Source organism: Cyprinodon variegatus, unplaced genomic scaffold (genome assembly GCF_000732505.1).
Source record: "Cyprinodon variegatus isolate N-32 unplaced genomic scaffold, C_variegatus-1.0 Scaffold337, whole genome shotgun sequence".
Classification (NCBI taxonomy): domain Eukaryota; kingdom Metazoa; phylum Chordata; class Actinopteri; order Cyprinodontiformes; family Cyprinodontidae; genus Cyprinodon; species Cyprinodon variegatus.
Window position 1 is genome coordinate 537,995 of NW_015150790.1, and position 21,379 is coordinate 559,373.

A 21,379-nucleotide genomic window follows, 5' to 3' on the forward strand; every position below is an offset into this window, starting at 1 on the left:
CCCCCCCCCCAACCCGCTGATTGATCCCATCGATGAATTTAGCAGCCTTATCGATCAGAGCTTGATCTATAAGGCTCCGCTGCTCTTATTGGAAGCTCTCCATCTGCTCTCCCTCCATCTCTCTCGCTCTTTTTGACTCTCTTCTCGCGAGCGGCTGCGTTTGGCTGGAAGCCACGCTCGCCCTGCCGAGCCAGGCTGTAATTATCCCCGGTGAGGCCGCGCTAACGCAGCGTGGCGCGCCTGTGGGGAACCGGTTAGCCCTGCACCATCGGTGGGGGCGCGTGTGTTGATCCCGCTCCAGCAGCTCTTATCATGGCGATTTTAAAGCTATTTCACCAATGTAAAGCAAAAAAAAAAGGGATTCCGATCTATGTTTTTATTCCAGGGCGCAAAAAACCGAATGGAGTGCGCGTTTTGGTTTTTTATAGAATGTGTTTTGAACGCCATAAATCTATTGATTACGCGCACGCTCGCGCCTGAACGTGCCCGAGAGTGCTCAGGCAAGTTTCTGTGTGTGAGTTGCAGTAAGCGATCCATAACGATCTGCAGGTGGATTGTGCTGATTAGTACCGGCTGCTGTGGACTGAGCTGCGTGCAAAGAGCTTCCTGCAATCTGAGCCTGCCGACCGAGAGCCTCTCTGTTTGTGTGTGCGCGCTGTGCTCGCCTGTGTGTTGGCAGGCAGCCCACTTTCTTTTTTTCTCTCTGTCTTCCTAAATGTGAGTCAGTCGGGGCCGTGCGGTTTTCGTCTCTGTTTTAAGCATATCTGACGAAACGTGCACTGAAGGTGCGTTTTGAACTTGCCATGCGAGCGCGTGGGTTTGCCAGACTTCTGCTTAAGCGTTTGAATGCAACAGCAGATGGCTGGATCGCTGATACGCTGCGTGTGACTGTCAGTGGGTTTCTGTGTTTTCACCATTATTCTGACTTTTCAAACATGAACGTAAAAACAATAGGATCAATACTTTTTACGCATGTTTAAAGGTAGTTTGAGCGTTTTTATGACCATGGTGGGAAGCTTTCCTAGAGAGATGAGGCAGCTTGAGGGGAAAAGATGGTTGCCCTTTGTTTGCCATGTTCTCCATGAAATTTGGTGTGGAAATGTTCTTTGTGATGTAAAGGTTGACCCTCTGATCAGTTAGGAACTGTGTTTTGAGCCCTTGGCCTGCTGAAAACATGTTCTAAACTAACTGTGCATCACAATACTCCATTCCCCACTGTGCAGCACGGCAGTGGCAGCATCATGCTGTGCACTGGAAAAAGTATTACCTTGCTGAAACTAAAAAAAAAAAAATGGTCCAGATATCACATCTAAGATATTTGACTTCACAGAATCTGAATTGAATCGCTTGTTATGACCTGATTATATTATGTTGATGTAAATAATAACACTGCACTTGACACAACTTAAAATCTTTGCCCTGTTCCAAATGATTTTCTGAACATTTCAGTTAATAAACCAAACTAATATATTGACATTGGACCAACCTAATGTAATTACTTTTAACTAAATTAACGAGAGTTAATGTTTGTATAGAAACCAGTTAATTTAAATATAACCAAGTTGGATGTTTCACATATCATTTGACTTAAAAAATAATTTCCATTTCCCATCTTACAAACTACATCGTGGAAAGGTTGCCAGTCCATCGCAGGGCAACACCACCTCTAAACTTAATTTAGAGAAGCCAATTAACCTAACAGTCATGTTTTTGGACTGTGGAAGGAAGCCGAAGTACCCAAGCATGCTCAGGGAGAACATGCAAACTGCATGCAGAAAGACCCCGGGCCATGAATTCAACCTGTAACCTTCTTGCTGCAAGGCAGCAGTGCTAGCCACTGAGCCACTCTGTCATGGTCTGGGACTTGGACTTGTACATCTATTTAGTTCAGGTTAAATCAAACTTGATGTCTCAAAATCCAAAAATAACGAGTTACAAAATCAAATCAATAATTTTATCTAGTTTAGAGTGAAAAGCATTAGTTTCAATGAACAGTCATGTTACACTTTTTTTCAGTGTGGAGAGGATTTTCTTCAGATCAGACATAGAAGCTGGTTAGAGCATTATAATCTCATTGAGAAGCCGTGATTTTAATGCATGGGATTTGCAGAAGGTTTGGGATTTTATTTACATGTGGGAATCTCCATTAGTTTTTGCTTTTACTTTATTTTTCCTTTAGTAGCGTCTGGCTGGCTGAAGTGGTAAGTCACCCGCCCTGCAAACAGGAAGCCAGGGTTTGTACAGTTGGGGGGGGAATGAGCTGCCAGTGTGGGTCCTTTGGCCAGACCCGTTACGCTAATGCCTGTTTTAGGGAGTGGCGGCCTAGTGGTTAGAGTATGCGTTTAGAATCCTGAGGTTCTGAGTTCAAGCCCCACTCCCAGTTTCTACTACTCTGGGTCCCTGAGCAAGACCCTTAACCCCCACATTGCTCCCTGGGTGCCGCACAACGGCAGCCCACTGGGACTGGTTAAATGCAGAGAGTTAATGTTGTTGCTATGCACTTGTGAGAGTGTAACAACAATAAAAAAAAAAGCTGGAAAAAAATAAAATACTGGAATCTATAAATCAGTGTCCCAAAATGGAAGCAAGAGGACAGGATCTCTGTTTTTAAGCAACATTCTAAGTCACTAGTACACAAGTGTGAGCTTTTTCAAAACCACATGCCATTCGTGGTCTGGCTTTCTAAACCACAAAGTTCACACACGGCCATAAAACCACTGCATGGTCATTAAAAAAAAAAAAAGGTCTGGACTCGCTCACCAAGCCTGTTTCACTCTCAGCAAAACTTTTTTCTTCCTCCTCCGTCTGGTGAAAGTACTCTGGTGTGCTTTTCCGACAGAAATCTGGTTTGCCCCTTGGTTTCTCAAAGCAATATTCATCTTAATCCAGTTTTCCGTGAGTGATGGAAAGGGCCGGCTGGCTTCAACACCCTTGGAGGCTGAGCACAAGGGAGAGAAATGAAGGAAAGACCTGATGTGTGCTGTTGCTTCTTTTTCCACACCTCCCTGACCTTTTTGCATGATTATAGGTGGGTCATTAGCAGGGATTTGTTTAAACTGCTCAGGGCTGTTTTCAGACGTTACTTGAAGGAAAGTCTCTTTGGTTGAATTTCTGTTTTTATTGAACTTTTTTTTCTTCTTTAGAATAAGATGAACTAGGGGGACACATGTTTAATTTTGGTTTGGTTGTGTTATTTGAAGAGCTGCAGGGTTGAGCCTTCCTACAGAAGTATGGGCAGAAAAAATGTTTAGAAGTTTTGTTTTTCATTTTTCTAATAAAGTGGAATCTTTTTGTTTTGTCTTATAAAATGTAATGAATTTGGAATATTTGGTATTATGGTCCAGCATGTTGCTGATCTGCCTCAGTCTGAATCAAAATTATTTAGGTTCGGAAAGTGCAGCATCCCTTGATCTTATTAACATGGATTTATTTATTTATTTAATATATATATATATATCCTTTTCAGTTGAGTTCAAAACTTGTATATTTTTTTTCTCTGAAAAATGAACGGTGCTGACTTAGAATGGCTCTTTGGATTATCCCTATGTCGGTGATAGGATTTCCACTGGAGACTTGCATCTGATTTTAATTCAGTTTAGCCTCAGGGTCTTAGGTAAAAAAAATAAAAATAAGAAAATAGAAGAATATCAAGGCTGTTGACTTTTTTGTTGTTTTTTTCTCACTGGCCTTGTAAAGGGGCTTCTCCAGAATATCTAATTACTTATTTTGATTTTATGCACAATGAAGATCAGCCATCTGAAAACACTTTTTTCACACCTTGTGCTTCTCCCGGTGCAGCAGCAGCAGCAGAGGAGTTTCATTTGGATTGCACCTCGTCTTTTAACAATTTTCTGTTTCTTTTGGGGGTTTTTCCCCACTGTTTCCTTTGTAGTGGAAGCCCCTGCTGTGTAAGTGGTTCACTGCTTTCGCTGGAGCTAAAGTCACACTGAAAGGTGCTTGAGAGTCTAATCATAGAAGCGAGATGAGCAAATAGGTTTTTCAATTTATCTGGCCATCAAAACTTTATTGCATAAACTTTGGAAACAAAGAATAAATAGTGTTTCTCATCACATGGTTCCTGATGTTAAATGGATATTATTAACAGCAATTTAACATTTTTGCAACTAATTATGCCTATTAATGTGACCTTCGAAAGTTTATATTACCCTAAGAAATGTTTGAAACTTATATTGTATATATTGTATTTGTGTTTTATGCAGTCGATCAACAGAAAGCAGGAAAATTATTTTTATTTAGCTGCAAAAACTAAAATAAATCCATTGTCACATTTTTATTTATTTTTTTTAACAGTGTCCTGTCTGGCAATGTGGCAATAAGAATAATTGTCTTGATGCCAAAAAGAGCCCAACAGATTTTACTTTCACAAGTGTAGCAGTATGGCTATCGCCATATTGCTCCACTTGTTTCATGCATATAAATTGCTTTATTATAATTATGCAGGGAGTTTTACAGTTTATATGGACACTGCAATGTAAATAGAGCAGAAAAACAGAAGAAAAGGAAAAAAGAAAAAAAAAGAGAAAAGATGAAACAAAGAAGAGTTAGAAAGGAGACAATGGCAAAACATTTTCAGTCTGCTTCATCACCTAACGAGATGAAAAAAGAAAAGCACCACCGAAAGACATGGTACGAGACATACAATAAAGCAACACCTTGAAACTATCGCTAAAGTAATGTTATTAAGTCTGACATGTACTCTGTGTTACCTGAAGATATGAATGTGGGGTTTCTCTATTGTCACAAATTTTAGAGGTCAGTAGAACCATTTATCCCAAATGCAAACGGTCACCTGTGATATAAATCTACAGAGCACATCACTTTTAACACACCGTCCCCACTATGAAACATAGCTTTGGCAGCATCATGCTGTGATATTGCTTTGCTTTGGCACTAAAAGGGGAAAGAAAAATTCAACCGTAAGGGTAGAGGTCACATTCTTGCAGGACAAAGACCTCATAAAATGTATTAGATGAAGGGATTATTCATTAGTTAGAATGGCCTAGTCAAATCAGGCTATCAAACCATTTAAGAACAAGTGATTTGACTTTGATTTTCACAGACACTGCATTAATGCAACTGCGTTGGAGCCATTTTGCAAGGAAGAAATGCCAGAAATTGTCAGTCTCTAGATCTGCAATGATGAAAGTATTTGAAATTTGTGTTGCTTAATTATACAATGTTGGTTTATTGCATAAAATCCAAAAAACTTTACCAAGGTTTGTTTGTGTAAAGACCAAAATGTGCAAAAATGTGGTAAATCAATGTATATCTGAATTGTGAATGGATTTTAGTTTTTCTTTAACCGAGTCATTGTAATTGCAATGACCTGCAGTGTGAATTTATAGTCCCCCGCTCTATATTGTGGTTTAGCAGCTGTGGTCAAAGCAAGCAACTCTCACTGATGAAAGGTGAGGAGAGGGTGGAGCTGAGCAGAGCAAACATGCCCGCTAATTCACCCTGGATTTGTTTAGGTTTTAGAGAGTTTTTCTTCCAATCGGTGTGTCAGAAACTCCATGCAGCGTTTTTTTTTTTTCTCTGCAGAGAGGAAAAAAGAGGAGCTTTTGTTCTGAATGCAGGCGGACGCCCATCCTGCTACCTTTTCGCCAACAGCGGAAGCCCTGAGCTCCACTTCCACCGGCCTCCTAATCTAAACTTCTGGACATCTTGGCCTTCGAGATGAGCTTAGCTTTTTTTTAAACGCATCCATATGCGAGTGCTCTGCGAGCTTTGTGTTTATTTGTGTATGACTGTCTGGTTTAACTCCCACTTTCAGCAGCTGCGGCAAATGCAGCCAGACCTTCCATTGCCAAGGCTCCCTCTTACTCCTACTCTGCTTCTGTCTGTCTCCAACGGCTGGCTGTCTGTCTTTCTGTTGGCCTTCTTTCTTTCTTTATTTTCCTGTCCACAAACCCCCCACCCCCCCATCTCTCCTACACACACGCAGGCACATGATGCACACACCTCGGGCTTGATATTCATAGCCTCCTCCTCCTTTGCTTGACATGGGAGCTTTAACAGATGTGCCCCAGCCTTGAGCTGCCTCCCCCTCTGTCCCTCTTGCTCCCTCTGTGTCTCTTGTGTTTCACAGAGATATCTTTAGGCTTGGAAAAAAAAAGACAAATAAACAAAATTGATTTGCAATCTATTCCCATAGCGTCTAGTGAAAAGGCTGAATGAAGCAAATGAAAAATGGTTGAAAAACTGTGATGGGATTAAAGAGTTTTGTTATGAAGCCTAATGAGGTTCGGACAAAGAAAAACATTCGGATTATTAAGATTATGAATAAATTGTCATGATTAGAGCAACAAACTGCAGCGATCTGTTGTGTATACAGAGGCAGCCTGAGGCATACACGAACAGACCTGCTTCTTGCGGCCTCCAGGCCATCAGGGGGCACCTGAGAGCACTTTAGCTATCATGTTTTTACCTCTTTCCTGTAGGCGGAGCATAGCTGGAGGTAGACCGATTCCCCCAAGCACTTTAACAACGTCATCTAATAAGTTTTGTTGGCTTGCCTTTTGCAGAAAATCCGCTTTTATCTAAATACGGATGGACTTTAACGGATGGAACTAGACCGGTTGACCCTTACACACACACACACACACACTTACTGGATGGATGGCCTCTCCACGATTATATCTGATTGATCAGCCTGAAATCTACACCTACAGTAGCTAATTAAAAAGGATAAGGGTGATACGAAGTAGATTTTTTTCGCCAAGTTCTGAAAACATCCATCTTGGCTTGGGTGATTGTAAACAGAAGAAACAACTGCAACCGGACAAGCAACTGCAGTTGCATGACTTATGGAGTTATGTTGCCTAACCAAACCATAATCCATACTAACGAAATACGATATTTAATTTATCTTAACTTACCTGCAGCAGGTATGCAATAACATTTAAAATAGTAATTTCTGGCAACTGACAACACAACAAGATGCCATTTTTAGCCACTTGTATACAACCCTGTGCTGGTTTTGACTGGCCACCTCCAGTTGTCGGTTCATTTGCCTGCAGCTAACGTTGACTTAACTGTGACATCAGCAAAGAATGGTTTATTGAACTTAAATTAATAAAATAAAAATACCTAGTTTGATATTTAACAGAGCATTACAATATTAAACATTTCTGCTGCTTGTGACTTTGCTGGAGTTACATTTTGTTAAAAATAAACTTTAAGCTGTTCATTAATAAGAATGGTCCCTCCTCTCCAGGTCCACAGGGTCTGCGCTAAATGACTGTAAAACTCATCTATCGTCTGAATTAAATGCTTTGAAAATCACCTTCTCTTCATAGTCTTTCTACTTATTAGATAATAATCAAGTCATGCATTAAAATATTGAAAATATATATATATTTTGGTAATTCAGTAAAAAAAAATGTGAATCTCCAAAGGATTCATTAAAATGTGCAAGTAGGCATGAAGTGATCAGCGTATGGAAAAATTGGTGCAGAAATATCCAGTAGAGAACCATAAAAACCATGAAGCTTATATACTCGGCCGCTCACCTTGCTGTCTGTATATACTGTGACCCTCCAAGGACCTGGCCTACCCGAACTAGGTCCTTCAAAGGCCATGAAAATAAAGAGGCCAGAAGAGTTGGGGTATAGATTCAAACAGATCTAGCCTTATCCCCCGTCATCACCTAGCGCCTGTGACAGCTGACTCAAAAAGCAGGTAAAGAATGGATGCCGAACGTCTTACTACTCTTGTACGTGCTACTTTCATTTTGAGGAGCCTCAGCAGCAGTACCATTATCGCACATATCAGATTTGTTGTCCCTGCACTGCAGAGATATTGGAATCTGAGCTGAAATATCAGCCCAGGGACAGATAAAAGCTTTCACTAAACCAAACAATACCTACCACATATCTGACTCAATAACCATTTAAAACAACAATTTTCATTGTTTTAAGTCAAAATTATTTATATAGTTATTAATTATTATTTAAATAGTTATTTAAAGTTATTAGTTAGTTATTAATTTAAATAGTTATTATTAGTTATTATATAGTTATTAAACTGTGCTTGAAATATTCACCACTGTTTGTTGCCTTTTCACTTTTTCCTCTTTTTCCTCTTCGCAATGAATCATGGGATACCCTAGATCAGCGGGCCCCAACCTTTTTTGCGCCACGGACTGGTTATACCATGTCCTCCTCCACTGTGCGGTGCCTGCCCCATGTTTGTTATTCGTCACCGTTGTTGGGAAGCAACAGGCTAAGGCAACAGCAGGACGCTGACAGCAAATCCCATAATGCTTTGTGAGGAGAGTTCTTTGCGCAAAGCATTCTGGGATATATCTGCCTTTTCTGAGGACGTTCTTTTCTTCTTATTCACTACGTAGCCACTTTTTCTCCTACGACCCTCGGCCATTTTCAAAGAACCGCGGTAAGAAAGTTGAGCTTCAATGACTGTCTGAAACCATAGCTCACCACACATATACACCTGAAAGTGCTCATGAATGTGCTCAGAAAAATATAGCCAACAGAATGAGCACGTAGGACGGCCTTAGGTAAACATATCATCAGAATGATTGACAATTAGGAGGACCACTTATTTAGATGATCCTCCCAGAAATAAAAGATTGTCATCTATACCTTTAACTGGCCGTTTGAACAGATGATCACTACTTTCTGCTCCCTGTTGGTCAGGTAACTCCGCCTCCCTGCCATCTTTTTTATTTGTCGCTGCCATGATGCTTTGTTACGAGAGCTCTCACAAAGCAAACTAGGATATATCTGCTCATCTAGTTACCATGGATGATCACTACTTTTCAAGGTGCATTGTGGGAAATTTCGAGTCACCTGATTTTTCATCCACTAGATGTTCAGACGCTCATCTAAAATGGCGTAATCACTATATAGGGCCCTATATAGTGAATCACTATATAGGGCCCTATATAGTGATTAGGGTGAAAGTTTGAACACAGCCCGGATCTGTCTTTCCAACCGGGCATAAAGAAGGCTGCATTCGAAGGAGTCTTCGAATCCCAATGGGCCACAGCGCCACACTATGACATAATCGGCTGAAGAATCTGGCCTTCGGAGGACACAGCTGCTGAATTCAAACTCAACCATTGACAGTCAAACGAGAAGGGCTAATCACAAGAAACATGCTGCAGCTGAGGCAGAGAGAAAGGCACGGCACCTGAGGAAGAAGTACTAATTTAAATGGAGGTAGCCAAATTGAGGCCCCGTCCACACGAAGTCAAAACGAACACGAAACGCTGATATTTTCCAAAACGTTTGCCGTAAAGACTGAGACGTAAAATAAATGTGAGCGTCCACATGAATGCATGAAAACGCTGCAAAATGTATGCCAGGCCTGTAAGTGGCGCTGTGGTGCCAAAGCAAAAATAAGCGACGAAATGTTGGGCATGCGCACTAATATTTATACATGGTTGCCCTGCGGGTCCATTTTCGTGGTTCAGTCAAATTCAGGTGCTGAACTATGTCGTCGATATTGCTCTGTTCTTCCTGGAGATATTCCAGAAGAAGAAGATTCTGTTGTAAGCCCAACAGCAGGGTGAGTAGCATTAGCAGCAACGGCGCCATTGTTGTTGTGATACTGGTCGCGCATGCGTGTTTAGAGGCGACGCTATGACGCATGCGTGTAAAAAAAAATATGCGGTTAGGGCGTAAAGATGGAAACGCGAAAACGGCGTTTCGAAATCTTCCCACTCTGAAGGCTGAATAAAAAAAAGATCGTTTACAGACCCCCGAAACGCCGGCTTCGTGTGGATGAGAGGCTGGTTTGGTGAAAAATTTGTGCGTTTAGGCCAGGGTTCGTCTTCGTGTGGACGGGGCCTGAGATGCACAGAAACCCAGGAAAAAAACTTACAGAAATCTTTCAGAAATAGTTCTATAAGAACAAAAAGCACTTAATAACCTAAGAAATTAAACATAAAGCATGAACCAACAAAGGTTTACCATGGAAAACCCCTAAGTACAAATTCTCAAAAAATCTAATCATTACATGAGCAAAATAATAAAAGGTCAATCTACTAAATATGCCTATCAGTCTATAGTGTGTTCCCTTTTTTAATGAATCACTGCATTAATGCAGCATGGCATGGAGGTGATCAGACTGCTTAAAGAGGCCTAAGTTAAACCCTTCTGCATTATGGAGTCTGTTGTATCTTATATTCAATACTCTATTTATCCTCTGCAGGATTTGGGTCACACAAGTTTTCTGTTCACTTAAGTATAGTGGTACCTTGCCATTATAGCAGGTAGTACTTTTATCCGTGGGGGCAGTTTGAAAAGTAAATCGGCATCTCTATGTCAGTTGTCATCAGTGAGGCATAAAGTGCTACTATTGTTTTCTGCATCGGAAGATGGTATGGTTCTCTAAATCAGCCTGGGAAGCTGAATCCAAGCTGCTCGGATTCTGTGCTCACTTCCAGAACCCTGGACATAGATTTCTAAACATAAAACCAACCTTATCTTAATCTGATTAAGTCAAGTCCTATTAGTTCAGGAAAGATTTTGGAGTTTCTGAATAAGGCATAACACTTTTTGTTTTCCAAGAGCTCCTACTCCAGCTGCTGTCTGTAGTCTGAGAATCACATATTTCTAATTTTCATTTTCCGTAATGCATGACTTAAATTATCTGAGAAACTACACGCTGGTGGCAATCTGTCTTTTTCCTATTGAATCTATATAATATATTAATTTCACTTTTAAAATTCAATTACTGAAGTTAATTAACTTTTCTATGATGTTCTAATTAACAGCGACGGACCAGGAATGTGAATTCGGGCCCCAAATCAAATTCAGCTTGGAGCCCAATACGTTGATGTTTAAATTACCCCAAAAATATATATACATAGATGAAAAAAGTAGATTTTTAACAATAAGTGGTCTGTATTGTTTAGTTTATATCTCGCTCTAAATGATCCATGTGCCTCATTTGGCCCCTAATGTGTTTTTAAACCCTGCCTTGTGCTCTTTAGGAGTTTCAGCGGAGCCTTCTAGGTGTGTGCGTTTCTCTCCGGGAACGTGTTTGTGTGTGTCTCCGTGTGCGCGCGCAGCCAGTGCCGTGCGCTGAAGGCTTATGGTAATTGCGGTCTCCCGACTGGCCTTCTGGGTAGAGTCTGCGCGAGTGGGAGTGGAAGCGAGTCGCTCGGTCTCGGCAGCGTTCATCCATTCTCTCTCGCTCTGCGTGTGTGCGGCACTCCCCGTAATCACACAGCTCTGTGTGCGTCCTCGGAGCGAACCGAGGGGCTCCTGACACGAGCTGCTCTCTGCGACTCTGGAGGAGGAAAAGAGAATCACGGGAAGGAGCTGAAAGAAAATCAGAAACTAAACAGGATAAATTTTCTCTAAAGCTTTTTTTGTTTGGTCGTCGCACGGATTGGAAGCAGAGAGGTGGGGGGACGCGCTGTGAGGAGCGGAGCGACGCAGAGCGGGAGGAAAAGGGGCTTTTTCCGAGCACGGCGTGCTCAGCGCAGACCCAACATGGCGCTGCTGCGAGGTACGGACGAGCTGATTTAATTTCTCCACCAGACTCATTTCACCACCTTTATTCTACGAGGGTCTCGGAACATTTTTTTTTTTTATCTTTATGTCTCATCGGACCTTCGTGTGGATTTTTTTCAGGACCCCCCCTCCCTCTTTCGGCGCAGGATCTTTTTCTAGCTCTATGGAAGCTCCTAAAAAGTGCGCTTTAAATAGAGACTAAAGGATGAGAGTCTGTTGTAGACAATAGAACAAACACAGAGGGACTTATTTATAAATTTAGCTTCGTTTCGTGACAAGTGGATAACCTGTTAGACACTTTTTTTTTCTTGTCTCCTCCTGGTCGGGATCGTTCGTCTCCAGCATTTTGGACCAAGCTCTGCGTAAAAACAGGACAAAAGAATTGAATCAAACTCTACGGAACTTGCACCATTTAATCAGGTGAGCCAAAAACAAAAGACTAATCTGTGTTTTATTTCCTCATAAGCATATGTGAAATCCCCCTTTTTTCCGGAGCCCCGGAAAAAAAAAGAAACGTGCTCAGTCCTTTATAATTGTCCTCATAACGGTTTGACTGCTTTACATGATTCATTGTGATTTTCATGTGGAGAAAAAAACCCAAACGGGCTTGATCCTGATCGCGCTGATGTGCGCAGGGACTGTGGGAGAGGATCGGACCACTTCTAAGAATAGCGCATAGGGTGGTCTTTGTGCGTTTCGGCGGGGCAGCGGCATGTGGCTGATAAACAGCAGCGATCCGAGGCTCCTGTCAGCCGGGCGGAGGTGAGAAGGACGTCCCAGAGATGAGCGAACTTGAAAGTGGCGCCGTCCTTGGGTTGGTGTTGGTTGTGGTGGTGCCTGCTCGGGTTTTTCGCACCCCTTTGTGTGTGTGTGTGTGTGTGTGTGTGCGTGCGCGTGAAAGAATGCCTTTGAGGGGGGATGGCGCGCGTGGTTGTGCGCGCACACGGAGCTTCTGCGCTAAACAAGGTTACAGGAATCCAGCCTCGCCCTGAAGCAAAAGGCAGAGCAGCGCTCCTCCGTTGAGACAGTCCGGTTCAGTTGGAGGGCATCCCCCTCCTGTGCGCCCCCGCTGCTGCTGCGCGGTGAGGAAAGGCTTTGTTTGGACAGATCGGACCCTCATCAGTCCCACAGGCATGTGGAGTTGTGCACCGCTCACCTTCCTGTCTGTAGAAGTTGATGAAAACCGCTCTGGCTCCGTGCCGCCACCCCCCCTCCTCTCAGCGTGTCTCGCAGGTGTTCTCGGGTCTGACTTTATGCGCTGCAGCTTGTTGTTTCTCCTCCCTTCCTTTCCGCACGCAGTCTCTCCCTGCGCGCAGGATTAATGGACACCCCTTATTCTCCACAGGATCCCCGGAGCTCCGTGATGCCTTCCCCTTTCTCTTTATATCCAAACAACCTAGTTTCCAAACAGCCATTTATCACTGCCACTGTAATTTCCCTAATTGCTTGGCGAGTTTCGCGTAGTTTCCAAAAGCAGTCTGGTTTTTATTTTATTTATTTGTCGCCGTGGAGCGCATTTTGCAGCCTGAAGTTGCCGTTTAATTGAAATGAGAGCCGCAGGGCTTGTTGGATGGGTTCCAAACTGAGAGTTTAAATCTCATCTGCAGGCTAGGCAGACTGCTTTTTGACGATACCGTTAAGCATGGATCTTTTTTTTATGTATTTATCTTTCATGTTCGGGTAGGATGGAGCGTCAATCCATTAATTAGGGGGACGCCCACCCCCTCTCAGGTAGATCGATGCGCTTTCATATTGGCTGGCTTTAGCTCAGTGACTGATTTAGTAGCAGCGACAGAAATAACTCTTCATCCTTCCCGGCGGCCAATCTGCACAGATTAGACCGTATAGGCTCTATATAAGAGCGCGCGCATAACCCACTGACAGATTGGAGGAACAGGATCAGGACCTAGCGTTTATGGGACGTTTCCAAGGAGCAGAGAAGGGGGGGATTAACTAGTGGGGGGGCGAAGGCTACTTCAGTGGGCTTTGATGCAGAAAGGGAGCTTTGTTGTTTGGATTAAAGCGCGGCCCCAAACCTTCCAGCCTGATGATTCTCTGAAATCAAGCAAACTTACTTTAGATATAGTTTGTCACAGAAAACAAGCAGCCACTGGAAATTTTGATTTATCAATAAGTCTTATTTATTATAAGCGCATAAGCTTTGCGTGATGGCATCAGGATTGGCAGAACAGTATTTCTTTTGTTGTGCTTTTTTTTATTGTCCGTTAAATGAAACCCCCCCCTAAACGTGTTTACACTCATTGTTTTGCAAAAAGTTGAGCCTTATGCAAAAATACTGCATGGATTTCAGGAAGAATTTGGCCCAATAAAAAAAAAAAAAGCCTTTTAAGGAACCAGAGCGGATTGAGCGTCAACATCTGTTGATTTGCTCATTAATATTCCTATACTGTTTTTCTAGGAGTTCGTATTGGTGCCATAAAGTAAATACACCTAAAGAACCAATAGTGCACCTTTTGTGAAACCCTGGTATAGGTGCCCCATACTTTATCCCTCTACTGGGTTTATCACTATGTTCATTTGCATGTGGAAAAAAAACACCTGGTTTTCTATTTTAAATAAAAGAGAGGATATTAGTGTGGAGAAAAAAAATACTTAAGTTTGTTTTTTTAGTCATTTTGAAAACATTCCTCCCTCCAAAGTTCTACATCTTATTTGGACTCTGATGGACCCGCGTAAAGCTGAGAATAATTAGTGCAGTTTTCCATCCTAAAGCACGTCTCCTGTCACATTACATTTCAGCAAAACCTAAAAAAAAAAAAAAAAAAGTCGACTGCCTCATGCTGTGGACGCCCGAAAGCACAACACTTCACATTTTGTGTGGGCCGAGTTTATTTTTAGCGCGGCCCCGTCGGACTGTTTTGCGCATCATTTTTCCACTGAGCGCGCTGTGAAAGTCGCTGTGGGGACTGATCTGTTCTCCAGGTGTTAGAGCACAGACAGGGAGGGAGCTTTGGCTTTTTATTATTCATTTCTCTCTCCTTTGCACGTGTTGGAGGAGTTATCTCTCTTATAAGCATTGTTTATGATTCAGATTTCATTTGATTCTAATATCTGGGGGGTGAGATTTAGGATAATATTCACCTGTCGGTTTATAGTTTGGATTCGTAGGAGTTTGTCTTGGATATTTCCGAACAAAGAGGACGCGCTTTCCAAAGATTTGTTGGATCTTTGTGGTTAAATGTCACCTGGATGCAGCTCCGGCTCGGTTCCTGCTCCTGGTGGGTGGGGTGGGGGTCGGGGGCGCTCATTGTCATGGTGAGTGATGTGTGACAGTGTTTGTGTCAGCGTGGTGCTCCGTGAGAACCTGCTGCGTTAAAGAGAATGGGAACAACCACACCGCCTCCATTCTAAACCCATTAGCCTCATGTTTGTCCCCTTTTTTCTAATCTGGGATCAATAGGGACCACGGCGGGGGGAAAATTACGCACGGGGAGAGCGCGTCGATGCAATCACGGGACGGGCTTTTTGCTTATCAAATCCATTGTGTCAGAGGGGGGAAATGGGGATAAATTAGTTTGAAAGAACAACTGATGTTCTGTTTTATATCCAGACGGAGTCAGGAGGGTTTTTTTTTTTTTTAATTGTTGCCATGCTTCCCAGACTTCAATCACGCTTGGATATAAAACAACAGACTCGTCGCTGCCGGCGCTGCGCTGCGCTGCTGAGGCGAGATGCATGTGAACAAGAGCTGAGGCGCGACAGAGAGCCGCGGAGAGATCGGTTTTCCAGGCGCTGCGCTGCTCCCGGAGGAGACGTCACGGTTTGATTGAAGCTATGCTCCGCGTTGGCCTCCCGGGACTTGGCGATGAAACAGGAGAACCTCCCTCCTCCTCCTCCCCCCCAACACACAAAGCCCTCCATCTCCCTCCTCCCCCTCTGTGCTCCACAAAGCTTTTTGTTTCGACGAGGTCTGGAGCGCACGGGTCACTTCCCCGCAGAGATGTCAGGGCCCCCAGCGCTGCTGTTTTCACCCAGCGCGCAGGGAGCGCATGGAGACGGAGCGCATTATCCACGAGCACAGCTTCAGCTTGGCATTTTCAGATCGGATCTCACTGCAGCCGAAAATACATATTAGGATGAATTTGTTGTCGCACTTGAATCGTAAACATACACAAAATAAAACTATTTTCGTCGTTTGGGCAGTTTAATCCGAGGTTGGAAAATGCAGATGGTTTTTCTTTGTTCCTCTCTTCATATCGTTCAAAGTCCTTGGTCATTTTCTCTAGAAGACAAAAAACAAACAAAAACAAACAAATGCGAGCCTATTTTCCCTTTTTAAGCTGCCACCTAACCTTTACTAATCCCGCCCTGGTGTTTCAAGGATCTCTAGGTGTTCCACGCTCTAAAAAAGCTCTCACAGCCTTTGTAAAAGAAACAAGCCCACAGCACCATAGAGCCTCCGCTATGCTTACCAGATAACATTTATTGCTCTGTCTTATTTCACTCATTTGACCAAAGTACACGATTCCAGTCGAGGTTTATTTTAGTAACTTGAACCTTTTTTGTTTGATGGTAGGACAGAAAAGGCCAGCACGCCTCTTCAACAGGGTTTGCTTAACGATGAGCCTCAATCTGCCAGGATTTGCAGCAGTTCTCAGGGAGATTTTGAATTTTTTTCAATCCCTATACTTCTGTGCTCAACGCAAATAATGTTTAGAAATGCTCTTGATTTTTTTTTCTTTTTGCACCAAAGAAACAAACTCCTAAATTGCCAATCAGATACAAGAGACTGATAAATCTAATCAAAATTATATAGAATTTTGGTTACGTTTAGATTTAGAGGGATAATTTTAAGGATATTATAATTGTGCTGGGTAATCTTTGTTAGAAACTATTTAAGTTTTTTTCTTCCCAATTGTTATCAGAGGCTGGCAATACCGTTTTAGAGGAGTTTAAAACGTAAAGTTCTTTTACTCATAAGCATGGCACCAGATAGAACATGTGCTGGTGAACTACAAATGCTTTTAAATACAAAAACTTAGCACTCCTCCTCAGATTGCGCTGGCCTATACTGGCCTCACTGTGGCCTATTGGAAGATTGATTTGACAGAAGAGCGTTGATGACATGCACCCCTCCCCTCCTCCACAGCCCGTACAGGCACGGTCTTGATCAAGGCTCCTGGTTTGTTTTTAGACCTCGGTGCCTCGGGCATCTCTGACGAAACCCCACGGATTTTTTTGGGCTGCGCAGTGGGGAGGTAGCCAGCCAGTTTATTGCACCACATAGCCTTCAAAGCTGGAATGTGTTATCTGCTGTTTGGATGGGCTTCATGTTGGCTGCAAAGCTTCTTAACCTGAACTTCTGGGGCCTTTTATACCAAAGGGCCAATAGGATACCTATGGGGCACCTATGAATTTATTCTGCGTTCTTGTTTTTGCTGTGGAAATCAGAAATAAGACGTGCAGAGGATTGATTTATTAGTTTTACCACCAGTGCAGATGTGTGTTAACTGTTACACTGAACTGGTCTTTCTTTTTCCCAGACTGGTTAAACATGAGTGTTTGCTGCAGGAACAAATACCCTGTTGTTTTCCAGAAACATCTTCCAAGCTATTAGAAAGCATCCCTGTTAGAGAGGTAGTTTTTTTCTCTGAATTTGGAGTACTTTGTTGGAGTATATCATGCAGTATTGTCTGGATGTTTACTATCCTGGTGATTTATTGTTCCTCTTTTTGATTGGAATGTTCAGATGCTTTTCATTTTGCCTTTAATGACTGAAATGCTGAAAAGCTTCACCATAAGAAAGCAACCTCACACAAAACTCAACAACAACAAGGTTCAGGGTAATAAAAAAGCTACCTCCTTATCTGGGCCTCTTTATGGGACACATTTCTGCCCTGATGATCTAATCTGTGCCCATTTCCTTTACTGAAAAGGACAAAGGTAAAAGTGACCCCAGAAAACTAATCTTGTGAAAAAGGTCAGAGGGCAAAAGAACCAGAAAACTTGCCTGGTTCAAATATGCTGTTGTGAAAATCTTTGATCACCTTATGTTTTTCCTCGGATATTAGAGGTATACTGCTTATGAAGGAGAGACCATCCGCTTAAAAATAAACTCCGGTAAATGCGGGGCGGGTCGTGCAAGCGCATCTCTATTACAGTCGTGTCCTTTGGTGGCATAAAGAGCCATTTAGTCCCCCATTTGGCCCGGGATGAATAGAGCCAGTTCAGTGGCCGCCACCCGGGTCCCTGTGACAGCACCAAGGGTGGAGGCAGTGTGGTGAGGGTGCGCACAATGTGGCTTCTGTTGTCCACCGGGATGCCGAGGGCTAGGGATTGAACCGTGCACCGACTTGCATGCGGCTGTGAAGCGGCCCCGGGGAGAACGCATGCAAGCGCACCCCCTCACTTGTTTACAACTGGCACGCTAATAATGGGACAGCTGAAGAGCCGCCGCCATCTCCCTCCAGCTTCCGCACCCCCCCTTCCCCCGTGCGTGTGCGCGCAGTGCCCGCGGTGGCTCCATCCCCTCTTTGGCCCCTCTGAGCTCCGATCTAAAATGAGAAACAGCTTGTCAACTTTTCACAGGCTCTTCATTGTGATGATCAGTCGGACCATTTGGCACGCGTCAGCCTGATAATCAATAACAATTAAAATTGCGCCGGCGCTCCGCGCTCCTAAGCTTTCTGCTCATTATGATGCTGGGTGTGATGCTGGTGAGAGTGAGGCCCGAGGCGCAGAGATAGTTTGCAGCCAGACTGCACTTCTGCTCCGCGCTCTGGTTGTATTTCCCTCGGATTTGTTCCCACTGCTTTCCGTTTTGTTCACCTGCAGCGTCGTGCGCGGCTTTTCCATTTTCTCCCGTGTGTGCGCGCGCCATCGCGCTCGCATTTAATCCATGTTTATCCTCACCCCACCCTCGTCGCTGCGGAGATTATCCTGCGTCACAGTGCATTTTTTTTAGAGCTGATCGGAGCTCTGCGCTTCAGAGAGCCTGCTGGCAAAGCTCCAAGGACAAAGAGCGAGAGGGCGCGCAGTTAGACCTACATTCCCCGGTCTGCCGTCACTCTAACGAGCTTTAAAACGGGACACAGCAAACGCAGCTCATTTGCTCCGCTCATGCGTTCCACTTGGCGGTCAGATCAGTTTGTCTAAAGATAAATAAGGCCCAAATAGTGGTGCTCATAAAGGCTGCAGTCGCGCTGCATAAGGGATTTACAGAGGGCCTCAGCCATGCAGGAGGAGATGATAAGCGGAGCACCGTGTTTGTTTTTGTTTCCACACCGCGGGTCACTGAGAGTTCAAGGCGCAGTCACCAGAAAGAACAAAAGGGAAAGGAACTCGTTAAAAAATCTTCAAGTTTAAAATGATTATCTTTAATGAGATTTGGCACAGAAGCCAGAACCTGCTCACTTCGAAAAGCAGTTCAGCCCATTTTTTACTTCCTTCAAACCTCCTCCTCCTCCTGCTGCTGCTGCTGCTGGTGCATGCTGGTGGTGGTGCATGCTGCTGCCAGCCGCGCAGTGACTGATTGCTCGGCCCTCGGGAGTTGTTTGTTGCCCCAAACTATTCTTAGCTGCAGGGATGGGCGTCGACGCCCTCCCTTCCCTTCTTCTCCTATCTCGGGTCTCTCTTTCCAGTCCGTTCTCTCTTGTGCTGCAGTATTATGTTCGGATCTGGCCTCAGAAAATCCTCCAGCAACCAGACTCACTGGCTTCTAACAGCAGGCCTGTTTGATATCTGACACCCTCTCTGCAGGCCCGCAGCTCCCTCTGTCTCACTGCCTGTACAGGCTGCACCTTATTGAAGGGTTAAAACAGCCTATAACAAATTATCAACATTTAGAACATTTTAAATAAATACTAAACAAGCTTGATCGTTCTTCCTCCCGGTTAAAAATATTAACTTCTTCTGTTAGTGAAAAAACGCTCTCTAGTACACTTCTTTCTCTATTTCATAGCATTTTTATGGTAGATTTTCGTTATCATAACCATAAATATGAAATCTGACAAGCGCGTTGTCCGCGTGGCCTGGTCACTTTGCTGCATAATCACCTCCTAGTGTCGCACTGACATCTACCTTGGGATATTTCTGAAATTACGATCTGCCAGGGGACGTTTAATCTGACTATTTCTATTGATCTTCTATATGCTTCTCATGTGAAATGGGGATAGGACTCTAATAAATAATGTATATCAATCAGAGGTGGGCTTGTTTTGGTTTGATCTTGGTTATAAGTCCTCTGGTAGGTTCTTTATCATTTCGTGTATATTAATACATTATGCATGCGTATTTAATAGTGATTTAATTCTAGAAAATACTTAAAAAAACAAAATGAATACAAAAAAATAGATATTGTCAACTATGAATAGACATTACTTTTTTTAATGAAATGTCGGGGTAAAGGAAGTGACAAAATGGCGATTTCCTACTAAAAAGGTCGAATAGTGTTTTTTCTTTTTATTTTCATATTCTTTTATTTTGTCGGACAGTTAGTTAGCCTATCTGTTCCACTCAGTCTTCTGCAGTGGAATAACGTCTAGTCTTAACTGCGCGCAGGAGGTCGCAATTAGGCTTAATTAGGGGATCCAATCAGGTGTTTTTTTTTTTTTTTTTATCTGATTCTTGATACAAATAGGCTAACGGAAAATGATGTGATGTCAATATTTGAGGGAAATATAGCCAAGTTAAATTAGATGAGGACATTGGAGCTTTTAAAACTATAAAGCTGGTGATTAGGCCTATTGTAAGAGTGGAAACTCCGAGAAGCTGATAAAGATGGAAACCAACCGACACGTGGTACGAAAATGGACAAATGGACCCTGAACTTTCATGTCTTACATTTCATACCTTTGAACAATGATATATTATAGGAGACGATACATCACCGCTTGTATCAACGCATAAAGTAAGTTTTTTTCTTTGTTGTTGTTGGGCAGAATAGTTCACCTTTATTTTGTTTCGCTTGCCTTTTTTATTTCTGTAAGGGATGCGAAGCTTCGTGAAAACCAAAGCAGAAAGAAAAATAGCTGAATGGTTTGATTTTGACTGATTCCTGGCGCCTCGCGCAGACTTGTCAGCGCACGAGGAGACGCTGCCTGCCTGCCAGACACGCGGGGAGTGAAAGTGTGCGCATGAGACGCTGCGCGGACTCGGAACAGGAAACGGGAAAGAGGTGATTTCTCAACAGCGTCTGCGCTTTCAGGATGCAGTCAAAACGTGCAAGTCTTCGCGCGCTTTGAGTCCGCGCGCGCGCACAGACGCGCCGCTCCGTTTCGGTTCCGTTAGATGCGTGTGTTGTTGGAGCAGAACGGGCCGACCGGAGCTGCAGGGCGAGGAGAAGGAGGGGTGGTAATGTAGAGGGGGGGCTGTTTCTCGGCAGGCTGATTAATGTTCTCCGGGTCACCGCAATAAAAAACGTGGCGTGCCAGCGGCGCGGCAGCGAGGCGTTTCACCGCGATGATCGAGGAGCTCAGCTTCTTTGCTGCTCTCAGCTCCGGAGAGCTCCACAGAAGGCTCAGTCTTTCTATTTAAAGCAGTTTCTGTCTCTCACTCTGCTCCTGTGCAGCCTCTTCCAACCCGACTGGAAATATCAGTCAGAATTGCAACTCTGGGGGCGCTTTAAGTTTTTAATAAAACAGGTTGAAATTTTGCAGGGTGGAAAAAAGTCACTTAAAGCCTCTGTACAATAATACCGTGGCTTTGTCATTTAACAGATATATGAATATAAACCTGCTGTGTGTTGCACTGATGTTTGGAGGTATGGCTCCCCACCCAGGGCAGCAACACATGGTTTTTGTGATGAGATTGACCCAAAATAGAAAAACCTGCGTTTTTTATTGTTAATTGATTCTGAAAAAGTAAAAAAAAAAAAAAACTGTTTCCAAGGTTTGAAGATGTTTTGCTTCCCA

At 43.4% G+C, this 21,379-nt stretch overlaps 1 protein-coding gene across 4 annotated transcripts in view; it reads left to right on the forward strand.

Moving 5' to 3' along the window:
* Window positions 1-11,898: 11,898 nt before the first annotated feature.
* The window catches only part of bcor (BCL6 corepressor), a 40,906-nt gene continuing 31,425 nt past the window's right edge, over window positions 11,899-21,379 (forward strand). For all 4 annotated transcript variants that reach the window (XM_015385366.1, XM_015385368.1, XM_015385370.1 and 1 more), the window contains exon 1: window positions 11,899-11,927. The gene's annotated coding sequence lies outside the window, so the exon portion shown is untranslated. The remainder of the gene's footprint in view (window positions 11,928-21,379) is intronic.